This window comes from Triticum dicoccoides, chromosome 6A (genome assembly GCF_002162155.2).
Source record: "Triticum dicoccoides isolate Atlit2015 ecotype Zavitan chromosome 6A, WEW_v2.0, whole genome shotgun sequence".
Classification (NCBI taxonomy): domain Eukaryota; kingdom Viridiplantae; phylum Streptophyta; class Magnoliopsida; order Poales; family Poaceae; genus Triticum; species Triticum dicoccoides.
In genome coordinates, this window is record NC_041390.1 from 22,310,577 (window position 1) to 22,328,706 (window position 18,130).

Consider the following 18,130-nt stretch of genomic DNA (forward strand, 5'->3'; position numbering starts at 1 on the left):
CGGAGCCCAGTCCCGGACATGGCCTCTCTGATCAAGCCGGCCTCCTCCGCCAAGTCGACGACGAGGATGCGGGATAGGCATCGTCGACGTCGGTGCGGAAATAATTGCTTTAACTAAAAAAATAAACTAGTTCTATTAATTTTCTTGCTAAAAATAAACTACTTATATAGTAAAATAAACTATTTTTATTAAATCAAGTAGTTCAACTACTAAGCACTTGCTAGAAATAGAATAAAGTAGTACTTACTAAAAATAAACTACTTCTATATATAGTAAAATAAAGTAGTTTTATTAAATCAACTAGTTCAACTACTAATTAATTAAGCACTTTCTAAGTAGTACTTACTAAAAATTATCGGGGAGGGGGGTATATCGACAACGACATACCCGATAAAAAAATAAGAAGAGGAAGAAGAAGAAAAAAGAGGAGAAGAAGAAAGGAATAGAGGAGGAGATCGAGGAAAAAAGGAGAATTCTCCTCTATTCCTTCTTCTTCTCCTCTTTTTTTTCTTCTTTTTCATCTTCTTATTTGTTTCTCCTCTTCTTCCTCTCCTCTTCTTCTTCTTATTCTTCTTCTTCTTCTCCTTCTACCTCTTCTTATTTTCTTTTTTTCTCTCCTTTTTCTTCTAAATATGAACATATGCATAAATGACTTTGATCATACACAATTTTCCTATACATACACAATATGAACATATACATAAATTGACAAAGAAAATTCTATGAACAAAAAAATCATAAAAATTATATGAACAAAAATACAACAGAAAAAATCATAAAAATTCTATGAACAAAATTACAGCAGAAAAAAATCATAAAAATTCTATGAAAAAATTGACATATTCTTTGCATATGAACATACAAACATTTGCATATTCAACAATAATATCAGCAAAAAAGCTAAACTACACATCTAAATTAATACAACTATATTACAACAACTAAATTAACTACACATCCAAATTAATACAACTAAATTAACTACACATCTAAACTACACATCCAAATTAATAGAACTAAATTACAACATCTGTATATAGGGGGCGTGGCGGCATCGGCGGCGGCCATTACAGGGAGGATGAGGGGATCGGCGGGCCGCGCTCATAGGGTGCGCGGCGACGGCGACGAGGAGGCAGGGCCGGCGGCGTCGGGGCAGGGGTGGCGCGGGGCGGCGACGGCGTCGGTCCGGGGCGGGACGGCGTTGGGGCAGCGCGGGATGTTGTCGGGGAAGATTTGGGACGGCGTCGGGGCGGCGCGTCGGAGGCAGGGGCGACGACGGCGAGGGCGAGACAGGGGGACAGCCTGGCGGCGTCGCGGCAGGGGAATGAGGAACTGAACGAAAAATTTACATGTCCTGCTTATATAGACGAGGCATTGGTCCCGGTTCGTGGCACAAACCGGGACCAATGCCCCCCTTTAGTCTCGGTTGGTGCCACCAGCCGGGACCAAAGGTCAGTTTTTGGCAGCCCAAAAGGCGGGAAGCGGCTGCCTTTGGTCCCGGTTCGTGGCACCAACCGATACCAAAGGGGTGCATTCGTACTGGTTGGTGCCACGAACCGGTTCCAATGCCCCACTTTAGTCCGAGTTGGTGGCACCAACCGGGACCAAAGGCCTTGATATATCCGTGCCCAAATGTTTAGTCCCACCTCGCTAGCTGCGAGAGACATGCAGTGTTTATAAGCCCCACTGCCGCACCCCTCTCGAGCTCCTCTCCATTGCAGGCTTTCGGGCATAATTGTCATTGGTATGCCCGATGGGCCTTCTGCGGGCCTGAATCCTGGCCCATGGATGGGTTTCTAGTCGTATTCAGGCTGTGGAGGCCCAGTAGGTGGCATATTTTTTATTTTTTCCCTGTTTTTTTTTCTTTTTTGCTTTATTTATTTTGTTTTGTTTCTACTTACAACAAAAAACTTATTTTGTTTATTTTGCTATTAAAGTTTCTAACAAAAAAAGTTCTGTATGAAAATTCTTTTTTGCTTTTAATGATTTTGAACAGACAATACTTTGATAACTTTAGTTGCATCAATTTTATATGTAACTTTAGTTTCAATAATACTAGAGGTTGCTTATAATGTTTTGAACAGAAAATACTTTGATAATTTTAGTTTCATAAATTTTATTTATATTATTAAAGTTTATTCTATTTTATTTTATTATGTTTCTACTTATATATATTTTATTAAAGTTTATATTATTTTGTTTCTAATTACTTATTTAATTTATTTTATGATAATTCTTTTTGTTATTAAAGTTTGTAACAAAAAAGTTCTTTATGAAAATTCTATATAATTTTAGTTGCATAAATTTTATATAATTTTAGTTTCAATAATACTAGAGGTTTATAAAATGCAACATTCAAAGCATTTCAACAAAACATTCAAAGCATTTCAACAAAACGGACAATCTATTTCGAGATATCAGGGTTTCATACGGAAACTCGTCTGTTACAACATGCATTTCAAATGAACTAGGAAAAGGTTAAAAATTGGCATGATATCATCATAATAGTCGTGGACAGAAAGTCTTCACTTTTTCTTCGCTTGTGTGCTTTGCTTATTGCGGCGTAAACATGGATAATCTTCATCATTTATCAGGATGCTTGGGTCAGCCTTGACTTTGAAGGGAGAAATTTCATAAAACTTTTCATAATTTTTGAACATGTCTGTCTTGCCCTCCACTCCCACGATGTCCTTTTTCCTGAAAGAATTATGTGGCGCTTTGGCTCATCGTATAATGTATTCGTTTCCTTATCTTTTCTTTTTCTCGGTTTGGTAGACATGTTCTTCACATAGATAACCTATGCCACATCATTGGCTAGGACGAACGGTTCGTCAGTGTACCCAAGATTGTTCAGATTCACTGTTGTCATTCCATACTGTGTTTCTACCTGTACCCCGCCTCCTGACAGATTGACCCATTTGCACTTAAACAAAGGGACCTTAAAATCATGTCCGTAGTCAAGTTCCCATATGTCCACTATGTAACCATAATATGTGTCATTTCCCCTCTCGGTTGCTACATCAAAGCGGACATCGCTGTTTTGGTTGGTGCTCTTTTGATCTTGGGCGATCGTGTAAAATTTATTCCCATTTATCTCGTATCCTTTGTAAGTCAATACAGTCGAAGATGGTCCCCTGGACAACGAGTACAGCTCATCACAAATAGTGTTATCACCTCTAAGACGTGTTTCCAACCAACTGCTAAAAGTCATGATGTGTTCACATGTAATCCAGTCGTCACACTGCTCCGGGTGTTTGGAGCGCAAACTGTTCTTGTGTTCATTGACATACGGGGTCACCAAGGTAGAGTTCTGTAGAACTGTGTAGTGTGCTCGAGACCAAGAATGCCCGTCCCTGCATATTATTGAGTCCGCTCCTAGCGTGCCTTTTCCAGTCAGTCTCCCATCATACCGTGATTTAGGGAGACCTATCTTTTTAATGCCAGGACTGAAGTCAACACAAAACCCAATGACATCCTCTGTTTGATGGCCCATGGAGATGCTTCCTTCTGGCCTAGCACGGTTACGGACATATTTATTTAGGACTCCCATGAACCTCTCAAAGGGGAACATATTGTGTAGAAATACGGGGCCCAGAATAAGGTGTATCTTTTGTCTTCCCATACACGCCCAAGAAGCCTAACAGGTTCACGAAAAGATTCTTCGTCACGTGCATCACGTCGATTGAAGAGCATACCCCTAGCTCTTTCCAGTAGGGTAGGTCCCAAAATATAGATTTCTTCTTCCACATGGGTGCGCGTCCCTCAGCGTCATTTGGAACAGTTAGTCCTCCGGGACCCTTTCTAAATATTACGTGTAAATCAGAGACCATATCAAGTACGTGATCACCGGTACGCATGGCGGGCTTCTTCCAGTGATCTGCCTCACCTTTGAAATGCTTTCCTTTCTTTCGACATTGATGGTTGGTCGGGAGAAATCGACAATGGCCCAGATACACATTCTTCCTGCATCTGTCCAGGTATATACTTTCGGTGTCAGCTAAATAGTGCGTGCATCCGTGGTATCCCTTGTTTGTCTGTCTTGAAAGGTTACTGAGAGCGGGTCAATCGTTGATGGTTACAAACAGCAACGCATGTAGGTTAAATTCCACCTGTTTGTGCTCATCCGACGCACGTACACCGTTAGCATTCCACAGCTGTAAAAGTTCTTCAAGTAATGGCCTTAGGTACACATCAATGTCGTTGCCGGGTTGCTTAGGGCCTTGGATGAGAATTGGCATCATAATGAACTTCCGCTTCATGCACATCCAAGGAGGAAGGTTATACATACATAGAGTCATGGGCCAGGTGCTGTGATTGCTGCTCTACTCCCCGAAAGGATTAATGGCATCCGCGCTTAAACCAAACCATACGTTCCTTGGGTCGCCTGCAAACTGAGACCAGTACTTTCTCTCGATTTTTCTCAACTACGACCCGTCAGCGGGTGCTCTCAACTTCCCGTCTTTCTTATGGTCCTCACTGTGCCATCGCATCAACTTGGCATGCTCTTCGTTTCTGAACAGTCGTTTCAACCGTGGTATTATAGGAGCATACCACATCACCTTGGCAGGAACCCTCTTCCTGCGGGGCTCGCCCTCAACATCACCAGGGTCATCTCGTCTGATCTTATACCGCAATGCACCGCATACCAGGCATGCGTTCAAATCCTTGTACGCACCGAGGTAGAGGATGCAGTCATTAGGGCATGCATGTATCTTCTCCACCTCCAATCCTAGAGGGCATACGACCTTCTTTGTCGCGTACGTACTGTCGGGCAATTCGTTATCCTTTGGAAGCTTTTTCTTCAATATTTTCAGTAGCGTCTCAAATCCTTTGTCAGGCACAGCATTCTCTGCCTTCCACCGCAGCAATTAAAGTACGGTACCAAGCTTTGTGTTGCCATCTTCACAATTGGGGTACAACCCTTTTTTGTGATCCTCTAACATGCGATCGAACTTCAGCTTCTCCTTTTCACTTTCGCACTTTTCCCTTGCATCAACAATGACCCGGCGGAGATCATCATCGGCCACATCATCTGGTTCCTCTTGATCTTCAGCTTCCCTCATTGCAGCATCACTGTATTCAGGGGGCACATAGTTGTCATCGTCCTCTTCTTCTTCGTTGTCTTCCATCATAACCCCCATTTCTCCGTGCTTCATCCAAACATTATAGTGTGGCATGAAACCCTTATAAAGCAGGTGGGTGTGAAGGATTTTCTTGTCAAAGTAAGACCTCGTATTCCCACAATCAAGGCATGGACAACACATAAAACCATTCTGCTTGTTTTCCTCAGCCACTTCGAGAAATTTACGCACGCCCTTAATGTACTCGGAGGTGTGTCTGTTACCGTACATCCATTGCCGGTTCATCTGCATGCATTATATATAATTATGTGTGTCAAAAGTAAGAAAATTAGACAAGTATCTATCTAAAGTAAGATTTTTTCTTTCAGAAAGAAGATAAGAACAAGAGGCTCACCACGGTGATGCCGGCGACGAGATCGGCGCGGGCGATCGACGGCGGTGAAGACGAGGACGGGGCGTCACGGGCCGCTAAACCTAGACAAATCTCGGAAAAAATGGAGCTCCGAGATCGAGCTTCGAGAGGAGAAAGCTTAACTAATGTGGCTCGGGCATTTTATCGAACACCTCACATGCATAAGAGGTGAGCTAGAGCACCCAAATGTCATTCCTTGCCGACCAGCAAAAAATAGAGCACTATGGAGTATTCTGCTAGCCGGCGGTGGGGTATATATAGGAAAGTCGTTGGTCCCGGTTCATGGCTGGAACCGGGACTAAAGCCCAGCCTTCTGTCCCAGTTCGAGCCAAGAACCGGGACCTATGTTTGTGGACCAGGAGCGAGGCCCATTGGCCCCGGTTCGTGCCAAGAACCGGGACAAATGAGCTGAGGGAGTCCTGGATTAGGGGTTGTCTGGATGGCCGGACTATACCTTCAGCCGGACTCCTAGACTATGAAGATACAAGATTGAAGACTTCGTCCCGTGTCCAGAAGGGACTTTCCTTGGCATGGAAGGCAAGCTTGGCGATACGGATATGTAGATCTCCTACCATTGTAACCGACTTTGTGTAACCCTAGCCTCTCCGGTGTCTATATAAACCGGAGGGTTTTAGTTCGTAGGACAACATACAGAATAACAATCATACCATAGGCTAGCTTCTAGGGTTTAGCCTCTCCGATCTCGTGGTAGATCTACTCTTGTACTACCCATATCATCAATATTAATCAAGCAGGACATAGGGTTTTACCTCCATCAAGAGGGCCCGAACCTGGGTAAAACTTCGTGTCCCCTGCCTCCTGTTACCATTCGGCCTAGACGCACAGTTCGGGACGCCCTACCCGAGATCCGCCGGTTTTGACACCGACATTGGTGCTTTCATTGAGAGTTCCTCTGTGTCGTCGCCGTCAGGCTTGATGGCTCCTACTATCATCAATAGCGATGCAGTCCAGGGTGAGACCTTCCTTCCCGGACAGATCTTCGTCTTTGGCGGCTTCGCACTGCGGGCCAATTCACTTGGCCATCTGGAGCAGATCGAAAGCTATGCCCCTGGCCGTCAGGTCAAATTTGGAAGTTTAAACTACACGACTGACATCCGCGGGGACTTGATCTTTGACGGATTCGAGCCACTGCCGAGCGCGCCGCACTGTCACAACGAGCATGATCTAGCTCTGCCACCGAACAATACCCTGGAGGCCGCACCCGCATCGGCTTCGACCCTTAATTCGGGGCCAACTGCACCGACCGAGGATGGGTGGTTGGACGCCGCCTCGGGGGCTGCGATCCCAACGGTGATCGAGTCGAACACCAGCCCCGCACTCTGCGAGACTCGTGACTCCAAGGAGTCGGACTCCTCTCCGGACTCCAAACCCTCCGCACCCCTACCGATCGAATCCGATTGGGCGCCGATCATGGAGTTCACTGCCGCAGACATCTTTCAGCACTCGCCTTTCGGCAATATTCTGAAGACACTAAAGTCTCTCTCTTTATCAGGAGAGCCCTGGCCGGACTACGGTCAGCAAGCTTGGGATACGGACAATGAAGAAATTCAAAGCTCACCCACCACCCACTTTGTAGCCACTGTCGACGATTTAACCGACATGCTTGACTTCGATTCCGAAGACATCGACGGTATGGACGCCGATGAAGGAGACGATGAAGAACCAGCGCCTATTAGGCCCTGGAAAGCCACCTCGTCATATGACGTATACATGGTGGACGCACCAAAAGATGACGACGAGGAGCGGGAGGACGCACCGAAGGCTTGTTACCTCGAAAAGCAGTCAAAGCGGCGACGCAAGCGCCGCCCCAAATCCCGCCTCGACCAAAATAACGATCACACAGACCCAGCGCTGGAGCAGGGCGAACCGCTGCCGGACAACGGCAATCCGGATAATCAAACCGAAGAAACAAATTCTATCAAGGATAATGGTCCGGACGACATAACGCCGGACAGGCACCCGGAGCAGTAGAATGCCCGTAAAAGGCTTGTTACCACCGCGAGGAGTCTTAAAAGGCAGAAGCAAAGGCTCAAGGCTGCGCAAGACACACTCCAAATCAGATGGAGTAAAATACTCAACACAGCAGCGAGGTACAGCGACAATCGCCCCTCCAAGAGCTACCCAAAGCGGAAACTGCTACCTGAATTCGATGAGGAGGCCTCAGACCCCCCACAACCAAATATCAAAGCAGCCACCTGGCCGGATAGACGACCCCTCTACCAACACAGAGCGGCATACAACGCCACTCACAATACAACACGCGACCCATGCAAGGGCTCGCACCCAAAGGACGGCGCAACAAGATCCATCTATGGACCACGCAAGCGCGCCCCAGCATACAATGAAACACAACAAACATCCGAACAACGTGGTACACCCAGCTACAGGGGCGCCGCACACCCTCTATGTTTCATCGATGAGGTGCTGGACCATGAATTCCCAGAGGGATTCAAACCCGTAAACATAGAGACATACGACGGAACCACAGACCCTGGGGTCTGGATTGAGGACTACATCCTTCATATCCATATGGCTCGAGGAGATGATCTCCATGCCATTAAGTACTTACCCCTCAAGGTCAAAGGGCCAGCTCTTCACTGGCTTAAAGGCCTCCCCGAAAGCTCTATTGGAAGTTGGGAAGAGCTCGAAGTCGCCTTTCGGGTAAATTTTCAAGGGACTTATGTCCGACCTCCGGATGCGGACGATTTGAGTCATATAACTCAACAGCCCGGAGAGTTGGCCCAAAAGCTTTGGAACAGGTTTCTCACTAAAAAGAACCAGATCCTCGACTGTCCGAACACCGAAGCCTTGGCAGATTTTAAGCATAGAGTCCGTGACGAATGGCTCGCCAGACACCTCGGCCAAAACAAGCCGAGAACGATGGCCGCATTAACAAGCCTCATGACCCGCTTTTGTGCGAGCGAGGACAGCTGGCTAGCCAGATGCAGCACCAGCGACCCTAGTACATCTGAAGTTAGAGATGGAAAAGGGAAATCACGGCGCAACAACAATAACAAACACCAGAATAAAGATGACAGCACAAAGAGCACGGCAGTAAACGCCGGATTCAAAAGCTCTCGGCTAGGTCAAAAGCCGCCCTCTAAAGGCACCAGGGATGAACTGTCCAGCCTCAACAAAATTCTAGACCAGGTATGTCAGATCCATAGTACCCCTGGTAAACCTCCTACTACAAGTTATATTTGGCTCCCCCGATAACTTCCGTCGCGAGCAATTAACCTTCCACATCGCTCCGTTCCAAAGTCGCTATCAAGCACTGCTCGGACGCGAAGCTTTCGCTCGCTTTAATGCAATACCACACTACGCCTCCCTCACACTCAAGATGCCCGGTCCACGTGGCATCATTTCAGTGAACGGAAATATCAAGCGATCTCTGCGCACCAAAGAGAGTGCGGCTGCCTTGGCAGCCGCACACTAAAGGCGCCCGGACCAGTGAAAGCATCCAAATAGGTCGTCAAGACCTCAGACACAACTAATCAAGTCCCGCACCGCTATTTATACTGAATAAGTGGTCACACCCCTATTTGTCAATACAAGGGGCTCAACGCGCACAGACAAGTGGCAATTTCTTATCATCTTGAATTATACATGGTTTCTTTAAAAACTATCTTTTTGCACGATAACTTTTTCACTTAACTTCCTCTCTTTTACAGACGATTATCGTGCTACACCCGTCCAGGATACGGCACAACGGAGACACAGGCGCAGACGTGCAGCAGGGACCCGCTCCAAGGATTCTTTTTAGATTAAGACCCTGCATAAACCTTTTTTACTGTCTCTTGTTGATACATATCCACCGTTGAGAAGGATGCTGACGTCTTGGCATGTGGCCACGCCAGAACAATGCACGTACCTGGACACAAGGGGCTTCCTACAAAGGCCATTATCTAGGCCCGGTTTATACCACAAAGACCGAATACCTTAGGGAGTGTTCGGCGTCGCGAGTTTGGCCCTATATGCATCAGCTCCGAATCATTGCCTTTGGTCAAATGTTGAGTTTGCCCGGCTCCTGTGTTTTGGTGCCTTACGTTCCGCTTTACCGGCTAAGGTAGCACCAGGAGAACTACTGCGATTGTGCCCTGGTTCATTCGGACGAGCACCTCAGTAGAGAAAGCCGAAAACTGACTGTCATGATATAGCGTGAGACTGGTCAACCACTCGATGACCTGTGGGAATGTTAGAATTCCTCCGCCTTAACGAAGGGCCGTTTTCCGGCCAGGCATGTACACACCCCGGAATCGGGAGAGTGCGGAGCCACCAGGGGCTATCTAGTAGCCCCACTGTCAAACTCCTACGGCTAAGTGAAAGTGCTAAAGCATTATAGTCCGGTTGCCTCGCCCGCTCCGCTATCACCTCCTTAATAGGACCAAGACGTTGGGTTAAGTGTGAACGCGTGTTTTTTGCGAGCACCTCCGCATTATATGCGTGGGGGTTGAAGCCGACGGCTGCAATCTTTCAGGTTATACACATGTATACATAAACGGCCGCCCAGGAGGCATCATATTACTTTCAGGCAAAAGTATAAAAATAGCCTTATAAAATTTATAAAAGCATTTCGCTTACAATGAGATTTCATATCACTCAAACATAATATTTTTGAGCACTGGGTCTCTATCAAACGAGCACCCTCAAGAACTTCTTTAAAGTAGTGCTCAGCAGCCCTTCGACCTATGTCTGAATCCCGCGATGCAACAGTGGTAGCATCCATCTCCGCCCAGTATGCTTTAACACGGGCAAAGGCCATCCGTGAGCCCTCTATGCACGCCGACCTCTTCATCGCATTAATGCGTGGTACCACGTCAAGGAACTGCTACACCAAGCTAAAATAGCTGTTTGGTTTTGGCCTTTCCGGCCATAGCTGATCCACAACAGACCTCATGGCGAGTCCGGACAACCTATTCAGTTCGGCCTATTCGGCTAATTGATCAATCAATGAAAGCGGACACGCGGGAGAATGGAATTGTCTCCAAAACAACTGGTCTACTTCATGGTCCGTCTGACCCTGGAAGTACTTGGCCGCATCGGCAGCGCTCGCCGCCAAATCCATATACACATCCTTCGAACTCCACAGCCGATCCAGAGGGGCATACCGTGGATCTCCGAACTTCCTCCGCAGCATAAAGGATTTCCCAACTACAATATCCTCGGCTTCCCGCAGCTCCTCCTTCTTTGCCCTCATAGCAGAGCGGAGGTCTTTTCTCGTCGCAGCAGCCTTCTCAAGGTCCGATGCCTTCGCTTGGTTTTCCTTTTCAAGAACCCGGCAACGGTCGGCGGCGGCTTTTAATTCTATGGCCATCTTGGCCATCTTATCTCGGCTCTCTCCATGCGCAGCCTTCTCGGCTTGCAACTCTTCGGCCGCCTTCAAAGCAGCCGCATTACCCAACCTCGCTTGTTCCTTGGCTCGGGCAAGTTCTGCCCGCAAGGCTTCAACAGTGGCAGCTCCATCTGCAGTCACAACATATTAAAGATACTGGCCCATGCTGCTCTTCCTATGTGGCGTTTACCAGATAATGACACTTACCCTGTGCCTCGTCAAGCCTTTTGTTAACAAGCTCGATGTCGGCGTCTGTCGCATCCAACTGCCATTCTAAATGGGCAAACTCGCTAGTCCGGCTAGCCACCGGAGCTTCCATCACCTGCACATAGAGGCAGTATGGTTATTACCTGGGAATATGATCCTCTGTTCATCGTCGTTTCTGACGACAACCAGAGTCTCAGGGGCTACTATCTACACAAGGCACACCTAGCATGTGCAGGACTATCATACATTCTTTTACGTACCTCAAAGCCTGTCAGTAGACTCATAAACGCTTCATGCAATCCGCTTTTGGCGGACGAGGTTCTCTTCATCACCATATTCAATAGCACACGGTGTTCATCTGAGATGGCCGCTCGCCCCACCAACTCCCTCAGAACATCCGATCGCACACTAGACGGTGCCGGACTCTTTTGTCTGCTCTCTTCGGGAGCCGGACACTAGGAGCTTGGGGGGTCAATGGGATTATCTTCTGGCCTCACCGGACTCGGAGAGGCCCTCCGTGACGACACTTCGGGGTCGCCCGCTTCCGGAGCGTTGGAGTCCAGAGGAGGCGTTTCACTCTCCATCATCTTTGGAAGAAGATCCCCCAAAGACGAGCTCATTTGAGAGGGGTTAAGGCCCGAGCTGCAAAGATATATGCGGTGGTTATTTTCTCAGAAGAAAAAGATGGCATATCTGTACTATTAAAGTATTTCGGGTCACTTACGGCTCACGGGAGAATTGATCCCCCCGCGGACTTTGTGTGGCAACAGCACTCCCCAAGGTAGGACCCTCTGTGGGAGACTTCTTCTCCCGTTTGGAAGCTTCGGCTTCCGAATCCCCGGGCGCAGTCCTTTTCCTCTTCTGGTCGTCTTCCTTCATGGAGACGCTCGCTCCCTCGGTTAGAATGGGCAGCGTTGGGGGCCCGCGTCCGCCCATATTATCCTCCACAGTATCTTCCTTCAAGGGCTCCGGGCAAGGTGCGGTCTAGAGCATCTTTTCCAATACCGGATTTTCCAAACCCTCAGGGAGGGGGCCGAACACCGAATCAACTTCGCCTTTGTTAGCCAGTCCTGGTCAAAAAGCAAACTCTCATAAATAACTTCGTAACAAAGGAGAGATAGTATGTTCGGCCGGAAGATTCCTTACCTGTTCGGCGGCGCGGTTACTACTCAGGCCCACGTCCTCGGTGATTTCCGGACACTCTACCTGAGGTCCGAAGAATGACTTGTACATCTCCTCGTGCGTCAGGCCGAGAAAATTTTGAATGACACGCGGTCCCTCGGGATTGAACTCCCACAAGCGAAGGGGCCGGCGTTTGCAAGGCTGGACTTGATGAACCAGCATAACTTGTATTACCGCAACCAAACTGAAATCTCCATTGAAGAGATCTCGAATGCGCTTTGCAGTATAGGCACGTCCTTGGCTGGACCCTAGCTCAGACCTCTGCTGATCCATGACATCAGTTGTGGTGGAGGGCCCGAGCGGAAAACAGGGGCGGCCGCCCACTTGGCACTTCTAGGAGCTGTGATGTAGAACCACTCCTGTTGCCACAATTCAGACACCTCTGGGATGGAACCTTTGGGCCACGGAGCTCCCGTCATCTTGCGTATTGAGGCACCTCCACACGCTGCATGTTGCCCCTCGATCATCTTCGGCTTTACATAAAAGGTCTTGAGCCACAGGCCAAAGTGAGGGGTAACCCGGAGGAAGGCCTCACACACGACAATAAATGTCGTGATATGACGAAAGGAGTCCGGAGCTAGATCATGGAAATCTAGCCTGTAATAAAACATCAAGCCCCTGACGAAAGGATCCAGAGCAAGGCCTAGACCTCGGAGGAAGTGGGAGACGAACACGACGCTCTCGTTGGGTTCGGGGGAGGGGCCAGCCTGCCCTCGGGGAGGCAGCCGATGCAAAATCTCGGCGGTCAGATATCTGGCCTCCCTCAACTTTTTGATGTCTTCTTCCGTGATGGGGGAAGGCACCCATCGGCCTTGAAGGCTAGATCCGGACATGACTGAAGGTTCGGAGCACCGGACCTGAATTTTGGGCGTTTGAGCTTGAGGTGGGGGAAGGATTCGATTGAGCACGGGAGGGAAAAATAAAAGCCTTGTCCCTTTATAAAGAGAGTGAATATCAAGCGTCCTCTCCGTGTCCGTTTGGACTTGCCTATAATCTAGGAGTCCTAGAAGCGGTTGGGTTACCCATGCCCGTATTGATGAGAATCCCGGAATAAGGTGGGCACGATCTCTGCTTTAACAAGACGTGCCAAGGAAACCGCCTCGCATGACGCGCTGAGGTGGGATAATAAAATGACTCGGATAAAGGCTTGGCCGTGGTGTGTCACACTACGGAATACGTCAGCAGATTAAATTTGTGTAAATATTATTCTCTCTATGGCAATATGTGGAAACTTATTTTGCAAAGCCGGACACTATCTTTGTGTTCAAAATCTTTTATGAAGTACTTGGAGGAGGAACCCGCCTTGCAATGCCGAAGACAATCTGCACGCCGGACTTGTCGTCATTGAAGCCTGGTTCAGGGGCTACTGAGGGAGTCCTGGATTAGGGGGTGTCCGGATGGCCGGACTATACCTTCAGCCGGACTCCTGGACTATGAAGATACAAGATTGAAGACTTCATCCCGTGTCCGAAAGGGACTTTCCTTGGCGTGGAAGGCAAGCTTGGCGATACGGATATGTAGATCTCCTACCATTGTAACCGACTTTGTGTAACCCTAGCCCTCTCCGGTGTCTATATAAACCGGAGGGTTTTAGTCCGTAGGACAACATATAGAACAACAATCATACCATAGGCTAGCTTCTAGGATTTAGCCTCTCCGATCTCGGGGTAGATCTACTCTTGTACTACCCATATCATCAATATTAATCAAGCAGGACGTAGGGTTTTACCTCCATCAAGAGGGCCAAACCTGGGTAAAACTTTGTGTCTCTTGCCTCCTGTTACCATCCGGCCTAGACGCATAATTCAGGACCCCCTACCCGAGATCCGCTGGTTTTGACACCAACATGAGCCCAGACGAACCGAGACCAATACCCATGAGGCCCCGGCCGGCCCCCTGGGCTCACGAACCGGAACAATTGCATCCATTGGTCTCGGTTCGTGATAAAACCGGGACTAATTGGCTGGCCAGACCCGAAGGAAAGCCCTTTTTTCTACTAGTGTAACCGCACTAGCATGCACAGCTTGAGTCACTTCCAAGTCGCCGGAGATCAGGTCACTTGCGCATGCCGCAACTAACTGTGCCCGTTTATATCTCCGCGTCTATCTCCTCTCCGACTTGACCGCTTGGACTCCACGCATCACTGGTTCATGCCGTTACCATATCCATGCAGATTAGATCAACCCAACGGCACACACACTAGTGCCATTGCTACACATGCATGGTTTCATGCGACACTCACTAACTTGGCACGATGAATCTTGTCATGCACACTACTTCCTCCGTTCCGAATTACTTGTCGCAAGTATGGATGCATCTAGATGTATTTTAGTTTTAGATAAATTCATTTCTGCGACGAGTAATTTAGAACGGAGGGAGTACTCTCTAATCTGCATGACTTATTTTGAATCAACTAATACCCTACTAGCTTGGACGACCCAACTAAATGCATAGAAAAAAACTTAAACATGATGAATAGCTAATCAACAAGGTTAACTCCAACAGCAGTAACGGTCCGCCAGCCTAGTTAACGCGAATTGAGGACGGGAAATCGAGCGATGTTTGGGCTCATCGAACATTATCTTTTTTTTTAAAAAGGAGGAAGACCCCCGACCTCTGCAACCGGACGATATATGCAGTCACTTTATTAATTATTCACATAAGATCCTACAAAGTCATCCAACAGTAAAACTAAAGCCACCGCCTAGGCAACATATGTGGCTACTCCTATCCAGTTGATGAAAGGATACTGATAGTCTGGGCCTAATATCAAACAGACCTCATAGCCAAACCTAACATCCAAGACCTGAGGTCCCAACCAGGACTTCTGCCAGGTATGGGGCACCCACCAGTCCGACGCACTCCTCAACCAGGACGCCTATCTGGTATGAGGCCGCCGCATCCACCTGCCACCAATCCATCTTCAGTGATGTACTGTTGCATCTACCTTACCCGGTCTAGCTGTCATCAATGCCACCACGACGCCAGACAACGCCACCATCCTGCGCTCGTCCATCATCACACGCCCACCGGCGAGACCCCGTTGCTCCATGCTATAGAGACCCGCCGTCGTCGACGCGAGAGAAGGCACGCCACACCACCTCACGCCTCTTCCATCCGGAACCGCTCCACAAACGATGCCCCGAATAGGGAACATGACACCGCAGCGCCGCCATCGCCCGATCCGGTGATCTTAGGATTTCTCCCGGAGCGGCACGAGCAGATTGACGAAAGTTGCTTGACGATGCCTTCATCAAGGTAACGATGTAGACGCCGCCATTGCCCGCCATGACCGGAGTCGGCTCGGTTTTCACTGGCGACTACGTCTCCCCAACTCGCCGCCGGTACTAATAGTGGGATCCAAGATCCGTCACTACCAGCCTGGCCAACCGCCTTCGGTGGAGAAGGCGGCCACCACCACCATGCCCGGGCCAAGGGACCCAGACGTCCTCGTGCTGTGAAGATTACCCAGGGGGATCTCCTGTTGCTGTTGTCGAGACGAGGCGCAGCCGCAGTGGATCTCGATCTAAATCCCTCGGGCCCAGATAAGATCTCATCGCAGCCAAAATCTTATCCGCCAACGGCCGCCGCAGATCTCCTGGCCACCGCCAACCCGCTGTGCACTGTCGTTGGAGGAGGAGGGAGATGGACGCCGCTGCACCCACGCGTTACTGTCGACCGAGGACTGCGCCACCGCCGCCGCCTCACCACAGGGGCTTCGCCCCGCGGCGTCCTCAACGATGGCGGCGGTAGTGGGAGGCGATCGAACACTATCTTGACCTTTGAAAAGGTAGGTCGGGCTGAAAAAGGTGTCAAATTGCTATGAGAGGGCGTAGGTGGTTGTGTTATACCCTCTCTTAATACCTATATCACACATAGCATCACAATGTCAAGGAACACGGATAAGTGTGTAAAATTTGACAAATTTTTTGTTAAATTCGGCCCTCCAGTCCAAATTAATTCACGTAGATTCACTGAATCTAGACCGATTTAGGAAATATTTTGTCTAAACCTGCATTAATAATTTGGAAAGGGAGGAACAATGTTATGGTCCATTGTTTTAAATGTCCCAATGCCAAGATAGGAAGTCAATATTGAAATTTATTAATTATTAGACTAGAAAACCTATCTACCACCATTATTGCTCTCGATTGTGTATGCATACATGGATTACGATCGCAGCGGATATCAATCTTATGGACGACTATAGTACGAGATATTAAGCTGCCGAATTAATGGGCGATCCTTTCATATGAAGGAATTTGGCGTTAGGTATATATTTCCTAACAAATATCAAATATACTAATTCCTATTGTAAATAAGTACTCCCTCCATTCGGAATTACTTGTCTCGGAAATAGATGTATCTAGAACTAAAATACGTCTAGATACATCCATTTCTGTGACAAGTAATTCCGAATGGAGGGAGTATTTCTCTGTTCCAAACTAATTGACGCAGATTTGTTTAGATACGTATATATCTGCACACTAAAACGTGTCTAGATACTTGCGTATCTAGATTAATGTGCGTAAATTAACAACGGAGGGGATATTATATAGTTAATGGCTGATAAAATTTAATGATAGAAGGTTCATCCCAAGCACTATAAATAGATAAGGCTGTAGACCTTTTGGCTTACCACACCTCAGATTATTCAATTCAAGCTTTCACAATGGCCTGCAAGATAGCACTAGTAGTCTTTGTCTATATCTGTGTTAGCATTCTTCCTCTGCCTTGGTAAGTAAATAATCCTGGTTTTGTGTTGGCCTGCAAGATAGCACTATATATAAGGCTGTAGACCTTTCGCTATATAATTCTAATTGGACGGTTTTGGGATTTACATCAGGTACTGCCGAAGCTGACCCACGATGCCTGTACAAGGTTAATCCTTACTATCATGGTAGCTGCGAGAGAACCCTTATGACGAGAATTGTCGAATTGCTTGTATTAGATTTGAGCCACCAAAGTACAGGGGTGGTATGTGTTCTATTCAAAGTTTTAAATAGCGCGCTAAGACTCTTAGCGGCGGACCTTTTCTAAATGCTATAGCGTGCTATAGCGGTGCTATAGCGCGCTATTTAAAATGTTTGCTCTTGTGTTTGGACAAAAGACCCTTAGCGCAGGACCTTTTCTAAATGCTATAGCGTGCTATAGCGGAGCTATAGCGCGCTATTTAAAATAGGGGTTCTATTGGACAATGCTTCTGCTATACATGTTAATGATCATCGGACTATTCCATCGCTAGGGGAGCCATAAAGATACATCACCACCATGGAAAGATTAGAGCTCCTAGGAAGATTGCTTTTTTGGTTGTATCAGAATAAATTGGCAATGTATGTGACTGTGCTTTAGCAAGTATCTGTTTCCGATGAGTTACGACGAAGAGTTTCCAATCGACTTAAATTTTTCTCCTAGTATCTCCGAGCACCAAGATGCAAATAATACATGTGCGGCAACCGGCTTTTGTCTTGTAGGGTTGTAGCTTTGTTTCAATTATATATGTGTTCTAATATCTCTCAATCTCGTCATAATATGACTATTAAGGGCAGTAAAACCGAACCCTTTCCACGCTGTCTCATGCCCCCACCATTTTTGGCCGTTGGATCACACATCTCGGATGTGGTTGGCCATCAAAGATATTTTTTTTTCTGGTGTGGGCTGATACTGAGCCGGATGTCCTGGGGAAGCTATTCCAGAGGCCGAATCCAAGGCATCTCACTCATTGACATCGTTAATGTCAGATGCCAAACGAACGTTCTTGATTCTCTCATTTGCGTCCTCAACCCATATCTCTCCCGACCTTGGCTAGGACAACCGCGCACCGTCGTTGGCCGTCGCTGCAGCGAGACGAAGGAGAATGCCCGTCGGATCGCCACCCCACATAAAAAAACAGAT

General features: G+C 47.7%; 1 long non-coding RNA gene across 1 annotated transcript; it reads left to right on the forward strand.

The window, feature by feature from the left end:
* Positions 1 to 16,872: 16,872 nt before the first annotated feature.
* On the forward strand, positions 16,873 to 17,704 carry LOC119314967. The gene is made up of 2 exons (XR_005152514.1): positions 16,873 to 16,972; positions 17,082 to 17,704. It is a non-coding gene; the product is annotated as an uncharacterized LOC119314967 (long non-coding RNA).
* The last annotated feature ends 426 nt before the right edge of the window (positions 17,705 to 18,130 follow it).